The 11,805-nt window shown below is 47.1% G+C and overlaps 1 long non-coding RNA gene across 2 annotated transcripts; it reads right to left on the bottom strand.

Annotated features, from left to right (window-relative positions):
- Nucleotides 1-3,563: 3,563 nt before the first annotated feature.
- LOC114007487 (uncharacterized) lies at nucleotides 3,564-8,677 on the bottom strand. Of its 2 annotated transcripts, none has more exons than XR_003549108.1 (4): nucleotides 8,269-8,677; nucleotides 6,576-6,726; nucleotides 5,727-5,910; nucleotides 3,564-3,593 (listed from the first exon to the last, which is right to left on the bottom strand). It is a non-coding gene; the product is annotated as an uncharacterized LOC114007487 (long non-coding RNA). The 2 variants fall into 2 exon arrangements; XR_003549107.1 differs by lacking the exon at nucleotides 3,564-3,593 and adding an exon at nucleotides 4,943-5,148.
- Nucleotides 8,678-11,805: the final 3,128 nt, after the last annotated feature.

The raw sequence follows: 11,805 nt of genomic DNA, 5'->3' as shown, positions 1-11,805 counted from the left end.
TGATTTCTCCAATTCAAGAACATGAGATGTTGGGGCCAGCAAGTGGTGTGGTGGTTAAAAGTGCTGGATTCCCACATAGCCAACTGTGGCTTGATTCCTGGACCTGGTGGCTTGTCTTCTCACTTTCTCTTTTTCTCTCTGGTCAAATTAAAAATAATAACAACAACAAATGGAATCAAATAAATAAATAATTCTACAAAAAAAGAACATGAGATGTCTTTCCATTTTTTTTGTGTGTTACACTGGATTTTTTTCAGTTTGTCATAATTTTCCTTGTCTCACTTATTAGGTTAAGTTTATTCCTAGGTTTGTTTTTCCCTACTCCCCTCAGTGGCTAATGTAAATAGAATTGCTTTTTCAGTTCATTCTCACTACATTTATCATTGATGTATAAAAATACTATAGACTTTTGTATATTCATTTTCTATACTATCACTTTACTGAATTTATTTGTCACTTTTAGGACATTTTTTATGAATTCTTTTGGGTTGTTTATGCATACAATCTTGTTGTCTGCAAATAGAGATAATTTGACTTCTTCTTTTCCTACTTGAATGCCTTTTACTTTACTTTCTTGTCTGATAGCTTTTGTTGTTGCTTTTCCGATTCCTTGAGATGTGTCATCAGGTTATTTATTTGCTACCTTTTATTTTTTTCTTGTGAGCACTAACTGCTGTGGGGTGTTGAAATCACCAACAATTAGTGTGTTGCAATCAATATCTCCTTTTGGATCTAGCAGTCTTTCTTTTATGTATTTGGGTGTCCTGGTGTTGGGTTATAAATATTTATAATTATTCATTTTTCTTGGCATAATCCTTTTAGTACTATATAGCATCCTTATTTGTCTCTTTTTACCATTTTATCTTGAAGTCTATTTTGTCTTCTATCAGAATCACAACTCCAGCATGTTTTTGGCTTCTGTTTTCATGAAATGACTTTTTCCAACTGTTCATATTCAGACTATGTCTTTATTAATGAGGTGTGTTTCTTATAAGCAACATATACAAGGTTTCTGGTATTTTAATACACTCAGCCAGTCTGTGTCTTTTACTTGGGAAATTTGATCCATTAACATTCAACATTATTGGGACCCGCAGATGGAGGAATAGTTATGTCACTGGACTCCCACATAGTTGATTGTGGTTTGAGTCCTGTACCTGGTGTCTTAAAACTCACTCTGAGTGTGTGTGCATGCATGCCTCAGACCCCGAGAGGAGAATGGAGGAGAAGGGATTGCAGTATTGCCATCCGCTCTGAGGGAGTGGTGATTTCTCACTTTCTGTTTCTCTGTCTCTTTCTGTCTCTCCAGACAACCACACACATCTTATACCAAAAATCTCTCCACACCCCCCCCCAAAAAAAACCCTCAACATTATTATTGATATGTTTGGATCTATCTTTGTTATTTCACTAGTCTTTTTTTTTTTTTTAGTTATTTTATGGCCCATTATTTTTATTTATCTCCCTTTTGCTTTCAGAAGCATAGATATCTCCTGAAATTGTTGGGAGATCACCATTTGAAAGATGACATGACAGTTAATCATACAAATCTAAAGGGAGTTGTCCACATTCTCCTTCCATACGCCATGTGATGTGCATGCAAAGGCTAAACCTTGGGAAGAATGAGGGAGTGGAGGGCAGCTAAATACTTATATCTAAGAATGTACACAGCATGGGGCTTTGTGGGAGGTGAGGATTGGCCGTGGAGTTCTGGGTGTCTTTGCAGAGTGCAGAATATACAAAAATCCCAACTGCGACCATGAAGACATTATTCTCTTCCTCTTGTTTTCTCTTCTCTCTCCACCCTAATCAGCTCTTACTCTTCTGCGCAACTATCCACATTTCTCCCAATTTCAAACTCCCAGTAGAAATTGAATTTTCCTAATATTTATTTAATACTTGACACACCATATTCTTGATTTGCTTCCTTTATCACACTAAAACCCTCCTTGAATTGGATTATCAGGCCAACCCATGGTATGGTGGCTAGGGGTAACTGGATCCCACTGAACCAGCTGTGGGCTCAAATCCAAGACCTGGTGGCTCGAGAAACACAATGGTACATATGCACGCAGGCCCCAAATACCAAAAGTAGGGAGAAATGGAGAAGTACATATTATGGTGCGACCATTCCTCACAGATGGTGGATTCTCACTTTCCTTCTCTCCCTCTCTCTCTCTCTCTTGCACATGCGCACACACACGCACGCACATGCAAGCACAAACATCTGACAAAATATTTTAAGAAGAAAACAGAGAAATTGTTAGCTAGTGGTATCCAAGTGCACTTACTAGTTACCTTCCTATTTGACCCACTGCAATACTGGAGGCCACTTCTCTTCCATCTTTTCTATTAGGACACGATTCTTTCCAGTTTTTTCCTCTCCTTTCTTGCATCTGCTTCTTATACTCTTTCATGGGCTCCTTTTCCTTCATCCACTTCTTTTAATGTGTCAGACTTCACAGGTCTCCACCATTATTCCCTCCTTTTCATACCAAAAACTCCACCTGAGTCATAGCTTATATTTCCATTATATCATTGGCTACTTACAAATGAATGACTTCCAAAGCTCAGATCTCCTTTCTACAATCTATGTAAATGTCTCCCACTAGACCTGTCTGTTTAAGGTTCCCACAGACATGAAAAATTTAAACAACCCTTAAATCACCATCTGTAGTGCCCCGTCAGGAAGTTCCCAAAAGACCACCAGGGTGCCATTCCGATGTAAACACACAAGGGTTGCTTTTATTCAGGCTCTAGCCAGGGCTCCCAATCTTACTGGCACAGCAGGTCAGAGTTGAGAGTCCTGGTGTTAGTTGGGCTGGGTTTTTATTTGGCTATTGGTGGGGGGGAGGTTGAGGGGTGTTGAGGAAAGCACTCAGGCAACAACACATCGGTTGTAGATTATAGGGAATGTAGCTGTCTCTGGTTGATTGGTTATTAAGTTGTTGAGTTAGGCAAACAGTTACTTTAGGTTTCTGGTATCTCCTTTGTTTCTTTCATTGGTCAGTCCTGGTGGGTGATGGTCTCATGACTTTTCCACGTGTCCTGCTCGCCTTTTTGAAATGGTGCCGTCCCTCAGCAAGGTGGGACAAAATGGAGTCGTGGGACAAAATGGAGTCGCTCTAGTTCTGCTCTGGTCCTTCATTTCCCCTTTTTCCAAGGACTTAGTGGAGCCCATCGTGGGTCCCTGTTATTGAGCTCTATCTGGTCCCAAGCAGTGACGGGCTGGCACTGGGACTTTAGTACCATTAATTGGACAGTGCTGATTGGCTCTCAGATGAAAGCGATCAACCTGCTGAGGATGCAGGGACCCAGGGCAAGGAGGAGAAGGAGAATTAGCAGGGGACTCAAGAGGGCAGAGACCAGAGTGGTGAGCCCAGGGGAGGAGTCGAACCAGGAATCAAGTCAGCCTTGGACCTCTTCACATTCTCTTTTATGTTTTGCGACGCCCTCCCTGATTTTGGCCATTGACTCCTTTACTACACCGGAGTGATTGATATAGAAACAGCATTCCTCTCCAATGGCGGCACAGAAGTTCCCCTGTTGGAGAAAAATCAAGTCCAGGCCTCTCCAGTTCTGAAGGACGACCTCTGTAAGGGAGAACAAGGACTCCTGAAGTTGAGTAATAGAGTCCTCTAGCCTGGATATGTCCTCATCTATAGCTGGAGAACTAAGGAGGAGACCCCGGTTCCTGTTCCTGCTATTCCCAAAAGGGCTGTGAGTGTGATGGCAGTGACTGATTCTTGTCTAACATGACTGAGGGATCCCTCTAATCTTTGATAGAATTCCTCAGCTGTATAATAGACGAATCTAGGGAGAAATTGGACTAACAGACAGAAATCACGTGTGTTGTTGAGTGTTGTCCCATAGATGTAGGGTGTTAACCCAGTGGTGCAAGACCACCATTTATCGGAAGGGGGTATCAAGTACTTGTCAAGAGGTGAAGAGAGGATGGTCTCATTACAGAGATACTGATACACTGGGGGGACTGTTCCCATACATAGCCCTTGTCCAGTGACTGCCTGGAGGGTTAGTTTGGGCAGTGCCTCATTGGTGCCACCTACAAAAGCCAGGGCTGTTTGATTCATTGTAGCTGCCAGGGGACGCAATGCCCTCATAATAAGGAGGCTCTGTCTTGTAGCACAGCCAGCAGGAGTCAGTGAGATCTGGTCTGGATGCATTGAGGACCTGGAAGGTCTGGTTCATCAAGTCCCAGAGAAGGTTTGGGTAAGAGTGGGATGGGGGGCTCTGAGGGGTAAATGCCTGAGTCGGCCGGTGAGGAGGTGGACAAAGATGGGGCAGGGGGCACGAGGACTGGGTTGAGCCCCAAGGCCTTGGTGAGGTCTAAAGGTTCAACTTTGAGGCACAAGGTTAACAGTAATCACTGATCATACCCCGACTGGTATAGGCAGATGCCCCAGGTGCGTTCAGATTCCCATGCAGTAATTTTTTTTCCCATTTTCCTTAAAGGAGATCAAGAGTGGTTTGCAGAGAAAGGTAGTGAAGGGACCTCAACGGCAGAGGGAGGTGTCTGTTGAGGCAAGCCCAAGGGTTAACCCATTGGGGCCCGATATGCAGGATATCCGAATTAAGTCATCTTGGACAGGTGGGACCCAGGAAATACTGCCAGAGGATCCTTATCCCCAGCTAGTACAAAAGCAGTTATCAGGGCCTCCGTGGGATGTCACCCGAGCCTTTGGGTGATTTCCTCCAGGATAGACATAAAAAGGGGTTGTCCTGAGAGAATTTCTAGAGGTGGGAGTGGCACAGCCAGAGGGGAAGAGAGAACGACTCCCGTATTTATGGTGGTGATGATGGTGCCTCCTGTTGGGAGGCCCTTGGAGTCCGTGGTCCACGGCCCGTAAACCAAGAACCCATGGCTTGGAGACAAAGGTTGAGTTCTAGTGTGGGCACCAGGCCCCGGGGCGGGGGGGGGGGGGACGAATGCAGTGGTGGTATTGACAATGTCTCCTGCAGTGGTGCTAGGAATGAGCCAGGTCATTTTGAGGAGCTGGTGAGGGGAGTCCCTTGCCTAAGCTATCCAGAGGAGGGAAGACAGTATTTGCAAGGTTCCACATGTTGAAGATTTAGCTTTAAGGGATTGTCCGGGTCCTTTGTAGATGTCCGTCCTGAAATGAGGTTGTCCTGCAACATGAAAGGGTCTGCTGGCTTGATGTGCGTATGATGGACCCAGGAGGCGATGCTGTCAACTTTGAGAGCAATGGGGGTGGTCAAGATGACTATGTAGGGCCCCTTCCAGCGTGGCTGGAGGTTTTCTTTGTGATGTCACTTAACGTATACCCAATCGCTGGGCTGGAACTGGTGTGGGCCTGCAGGAAGGTCCGTGGCCATGAAGTTGGCCAGGTTATTACCCCTGGCAACTGGGGAATCACCCTTTTGGTGACCCAGACAGTGAATGATAGCCAGCTTTTGGGGGAGCCAAATGACAGCCAACAGTGCCAAGATCTCGGCCTTGTTTTGTATAGTTTTTCCATCTGCAGTCAAGAGGCCTCATTCCCAGTATATGGCCCCATGTATGTGGGCTGTTGCAAAGACATAGTGACTGTTGATGCATAAATTGATCTTTTTGATCATTTTTGTCTTTGCCCAGGATTAAAGCTTTGGTCAGGGCTATCAATTCAGCCTTCTGGACCGATGTTCCCGCTGGGAGGGGCTCTGCCCTTGAAATCTCCCACTCTGAAACCACCGCTGCCCCCACATACCTCAGTGCCTTTGACACAAAACTGCTCCCATCCATACAGCAGGTGATTTCTGCATCTGGCAAGGGCTGATCTCTCAAGTCAGGTCAGATTCCATGAGCCTGTGCGAGGATTTCGATGCATAGTGGAAGGGAGTATCAAGGTCTGGGTCTGGCAGCAAAGTCGTGGGGTTTAAGGTTGTGGGTACCTGAAAATATTTTGGCAGGGTTTAGTAAGAGACTCTGATGATGAACAAGGTGGACATTGCTCAGCCATCAGTAGGGGGCTGCTGAAGAATTCTCTCAATTGCTTGAGGGGTGGAAAGGTAAAATTCTTGCCCTAAGGTCAATTCGTTAGCGTCCTTGATCAGAAGGGCAGTGGTTGCAATTATGCGGAGACACGAAGGCCAACCTACTGCAACAGGATCTAATTTTTTTGACAGATAAGCTACAGGCCTTTTCCAGGGCCCTAAGGGTTGTACTAGGACTCCCTTTGCAATCCCCTTATTTTCATCCACAAACAAGTGGAACGGTTTAGTTATATCAGACAAGCCAAGGGCTGGTGCCAAGAGGAGAGCAGTCTTGACTGGGTTAAAAGATTGGTCCATTCGCTCTGTCCAGATGACTGTGCCCAGGCTTTCCTTTCTGGTGGCAGTCAGCCAGCGTTGTCCGCTTTCAAGCTCATACCCCAGTTAGCTTATCTTTGGTTTACAAATTTGGGCCTTTTTGACTGAGGTCTTGTAGCCAAGGCTTCCAAGGGCTCTGAGCAAAGCATGAGGGCCCTGTAAACAGTCCTTCTGGATTTTGGCTACTACTAGCGGGTCATCTACGTACTGTAACAAGACAATGTCAGGATGTGTGGCTCGAAACTCACCCAAATCTTCATGTAAGGCTTCATTGAAGATACTAGGTGCATTTTTGAAGCCCTGAGGCAAGCGTTTCCAAGTTAACTGTCTGCTGAATCCACGTTCAGGGTCCAACCACTCGAAGGTGAAGAATTATTGGCTCTTAGGTGCTGGGGAAGGCTGAAGAGGGCATCTTTTAGGTCTAAGACAGTGTACCAATGATGAGTTGGAGGCACAGAGCTAAGGAGAGTATATGGGTTGGGCACCGTTGGGCAAATGTCTATCACTCTCTTATTGACCTCTCTCAAGTCCCGCACAGGTTGGTAATCACTGGAGTGAGGCTTTTTAACAAGCAGGAACAGCGTGTTCCAAGGTGACTGGCAAGGTCTCAATATTCCCTGCTCCAGCAGCCAGTGAATATGAGGGGTGATGCCAGTTCGGGCCTCCAGGGTCATGGGATATTGGCACACTCAGACCGGGTCTGCCCCTGGTTTAAGTTCTACAAACACTGGTGGCTGATGTGTGGCTAATCCCATACCCCCAGTTTCCGCCCATGCACTGGGGAACTCAGCCGGCCATTGTGCCATGCCCGGTAAAAGGGGGGGCCTTTCATGGGGGTTGGTGCAGTAAGTACTCGTCTTCCAAGCTGACAGTGAGGACATGTATAGTGCATGCAGACTTATCAAGGACTTTGGTGCCCCCTGGATCGAAGTGAATTTGGGCACCCAGTTTTGTTAATAAGTCTCTGCCCAACAACGGGTAGGGGCACTAGGGGATCACCATGAATGAATGGGATACCTTGCCTTCTCCAAGGTCCACCATTCTCTTGGTGGTCCAGGAATACTCATTTGTTTCTGTTGCTCCTTGGACCCAGGCAGTTGTGGTAGATAATGTGCCAAGAAGTGTAGGAGCACTGAGTTCTGAGCACTGGTGTCCACTAGGAAGTTGATGGGGGTCCCCTCCACTTTAAGAGTTACCCTGGGTTCGGGGAGGGGCACCGAACCTCGTATCCTCTATTCACTATGATAGAGAGTCAAGACAGGAGTACTGGAGGGAGGCTTGTCCTTCTGTTTTAGACAGTCCTTCACCCAATGGCCCTAATCTTTTTAGTAGGTGTGCTGGTTTTTCCCGAGGTGGAGGCAGCCTTTTTTATTAGGCCCGTTGGTATTTCCCCCCCGGGCAGTTCTTTTAGGCACCTCTGTTTCTCTTTCTGGTTTCCCACCATGAAGGCCAATAAGATTTTTGCTAGATTCCGAGTTTGGCGGTCATTAGCTTTGGCCTGTTTTTCCTTGGGGGTTTCCTGATTATTGCAAACCTCTTCAGCCGCCGTAATTAAATCTTGAATTTTTTTTTTTCTCCCAGCCTATCTAGTTTCTGTAACTCGTGTCTACTCTCCGGCACTGCCTGGTTAAGGAGAACCATCATGAGGGCCAATTTGGCCTCAGGGGCCTCCTGGTCCATAGGAGGAACAACTCTGAAGTGGGACAATGGCCTCACGCTGTGCTGCGGGAGCGACCTGCTATGTCCCTTCAGAACTAGGGCACTCTGTCCCCTCCTGGGGGTATCGCCGGAAGGCATCCGTGAGCCTTTCTAAAAAGGCAGCAGGACTTTCTTCCCTTCCCTGTTGAATGTCTCCTACCTATGCCAAATTGGTAGGCTTTTGGGCAGCCGCTTTGAGACCTCCCAGCAGAATCTGGTGGTAGACCTGGAGCCTCTCCTTACCTTCAGCTGTGTTGAAGTCCCATTCTGGCCAGGACGAAGGGAATTTGGTGTTGATAGTATCAGGATTGCCCACGGGCTGTCCGTTCTTGCCCGGGACTAGTTCACGGGCTCTGGATAGGATTCACTCTCGATCCTCGGTGGTGAACAGAATCTGGAAGAGCTGTTGGCATTTGTCCCATGTCGGCTGGTGGGTGAAAAGGACAGGTTCTAGTAAAGCTAAGAGCTCATTAGGATTTTCAGAGAACCGGGCATTTTGGGTTCTCCAGTTATATAGGTCAGTGGTGGCAAAAGACCAATAGTGATAAGCTGGTTTCCATCTGTGTCCAGTGGTCCTGCAGCTCGGAGTGGCAACACAATTGAATTTGCCAGTCTGGCCTGTGGAGGCAGAGCCCCCCACCTCCCTCCAGTGCTAGCAGTGGGGCCCTTGTTTTGCTCATCAGCTCCTGGGCGGGGCTGCGGCATAGGTTGGACTTCTCCCCTTCTCGTCCCTCCTTCTACTTTCTCCCACCTCTCCTTCCGCTGCTGGAACCAGGGCTGGTTAGGGAGGAGGGAAGCTCATGTTCTCTTCAGTTTTCCTTGGAAGATTAGACGCGGGGGAGTAGAGGCTTTGGGGAGTCTTCTTTCTCAGACTGCAAGGATTTTTGAGGGTGTTGGAGGCTGTAAGAAAGTCTCAATCCAGGGAGGGGGGTTAAGAATAAGATCTTCCCACACAGTTATGTTTTCTGCCTTCCAGATGGTTTATAAATCAAAGGTCCCTCCCGGGGACCAGCCAACGTTGAGAGCCAGCCATTCCGCTGTACAGAGAGTGGCAAACTTTTGTTTCTTAGCATCTAGACTAAGGTTAGGGGCCCTGATCTTAACATCCTTGAAATGGTGCATCATAAGTGTCACAGGGGAAGTCTGAGTCTGTCCCATTTTCATCAGGAAAATGTACACACCAGCAGAGATAGGTAACAAACACACAGACAGGACAAATGCGGCTGCACAGATGTTTTTCACCAAGTGAGGAACAACTCTGAAGTGGGACAATGGCCTCACGCTGTGCTGCGGGAGCGACCTGCTATGTCCCTTCAGAACTAGGGCACTCTGTCCCCTCCTGGGGGTCCTAGAACATCCTCTAGGACCCTAGATCAGCGGCCTGCCAGCGCATGTGCTAGACCGTTTCTGATTTATTACAGAGCTAGGGCCCTCAGATACCGAGCAGGACAAACACAGAGACAGTTTGGGGGATCCTGGTGGTCTGGAGGGATCCTGGACAAGCCCCCAAATGTAGTGCCTGGGTCGTGAAGTTCCCAAAATACCACCAGAGTGCTGTTCCAATGTAAATACACAAGGGTGGCTTTTTTTTTTTTTTTTTTTTTTTTTTTTTGGAGAGGTTTTTGCTATAGGGTGCGTGCACTCGCCAGACAGACAGAGAGAGACAGAGAGACAGAAAGCAGGAAATCACCCCCCAGGGGGGATGACCACGCCGCAATCCCTTCTCCTCCATTCTCCTCTCAGGATCTTGGGCACGCACGCACACACGCCCAGCGTGAGTTCAAGCCACCGGGTTCGGGACTTGAACCGCGGTCGACTACGTGGGAGTCCAGCGACATAGCCATTATGCTAACTGCTGGTCCCAAGGGTTGCTTTTTTTCAGGCTCGAGTCAGGGCTCCCAATCTTACTGGCACAGCAGGTCAGAGTTGAGAACCCCGTGTCAGTTGGGCTGGGTTTATTTGGCTGTTGCGGGGGAGGTCGAGGGGTGCTGAGGAAAGCACTCAGGCAACAACACATCAGTTGTAGATTACAGGGAATGTAGCTGTCTCTGGTTGATTGGTTATTAAATCATTGAGTTAGGCAAGAAGTTACTTTAAGTTTCTGGTACATCTACCCAGGGATTCCCAGAGTCTTGACAGAGCTTAGCCAGGGTGGATATAAGTTCATTCATTCAACTCTCCCAGAGCTCTGAAGTTGGTAAGCAGTTTGAAACTTCCATTTTATACCCAAGGTTTTTGCCACTCCCTGTATGATTTCTGCCACAAAGGCGGGGACATTGTCTGACTGATTATAAGGGGAATTCCAAACTGAGGTATAACTTCCTTCAAAACAGCTCGAGTGACTTCCTTGGTCTTTTCAGTTCATGTAGGGAAGGCTTCCACCCAGTGAATAAGTACAGACTAGGACCAGTAAGAACTTAAAGCCCAGGCAGGGCCGTACTTCTGAGAAGACTGCCTTTAGCAACTCCAGAGGAGTTGTCCCAGTGGCCTGTATTCTAGCTGGCCAAGATGGCCCCTGGGAGGGTTATTTCTGGCACAAGTCTCTCACCACATGCTCACAGTTGCACACAATGATGGTAGGTGACTCAAAAAATAGTATCAGCCTAACATGCTCTCTAGGTTAGTTTTTGCCCAGTGAGTCAATTCATGGTGCTGCTTTACCAATGAATATTCCTTTACTTGGGGTATGTATATTCTTTTATCTGGCCGTCTCCACCATCTGCCTTCTTCCAGGGTTGCTCCCTTTGACTTTACCTAGCCATGTTCATCAGAAGTATAAGGGGAGGGCCTTGGGGAGGCTTGTGAGTAACAACATGTTAGTCACAGTGGTCAGGGCCCAGCTGGTGGTGGCCTTGGTTATCTGGTCTACCAGCTGATTTCCCAGGGTGATGGCAACTTCCCCCCTCTGATGTCCCCTGTAATGGATGATTCCCACTTCCTTTGGCTCTGAGACTGCCTTTAATAATTGATAGATTTCCTCCTTGTTTTTGACTGTTTTTCCTTCTGCTGAGGGGAGTCCTCTCTCTCAGTATAATGCCCTATGAACATACAGGGTAGCAAGTGCATAGCATGAGACCATGTAGATAATTCACACTCTCATTGTCTGCCAATTTTTGGCTCAGATTAATGCCCAGAGTTCAGCCCGCTGAGCAGACCATCCTTGGGGAAGTGCCCCAGCTTTGATCACTGTGTCTTGAGAGGTAAAAGCATAGCCAGCATATTGAGTCCCATTCTTTATGTAGCTACTATGGTCTGTGAAGAGAGTGAGGTCAGGGGCCTTCAGTGGTGTGTCCATAAGATCAGGATATCCAGAAGAAAACCTCATCAAGAACCTCTTCACAATAGTGGTCAGGAGGCCCCAGTATCACTAGGAGAAAGCTAGCAGGGTTGAGCATCTGCATAGTCTAGAGTCTAATTCAAGAATTTCCAATTAGTAGACCCTGGTACTGGGCCATCCTAGAGCTAGCTAGCCATTTATATCCCCTTGTGTTCTTCAGTGTGGTCACTGAATGAGGGACCCGGGCATTGATAACTTGGCCCAAGGTTAACTTGTCTGCCTCTTTAATCAACTTAACAGTGGCAGCAAGAGCTCATAAGCAAGGGGGCCATCTAGATGCCATTGGGTCTGGTCTTTTAGACAGGTAGGCAATAGGTCTCTCCCAAGGCCCAATGGACTGAGTCAGAACTCCTAGTGCTGTTTTGTTTTTCTATTTTTTTCCTACATACAAATAGATTGAATCCCCGAGTGACATCTGAGAATCCTAAAGCTGGATCTTTCCC

Source organism: Tupaia chinensis, unplaced genomic scaffold (assembly GCF_000334495.1).
Source record: "Tupaia chinensis unplaced genomic scaffold, TupChi_1.0 Scaffold000183_1, whole genome shotgun sequence".
NCBI classification, from domain to species: domain Eukaryota; kingdom Metazoa; phylum Chordata; class Mammalia; order Scandentia; family Tupaiidae; genus Tupaia; species Tupaia belangeri.
This window is presented reverse-complemented; position numbering and strand designations above follow the sequence as displayed.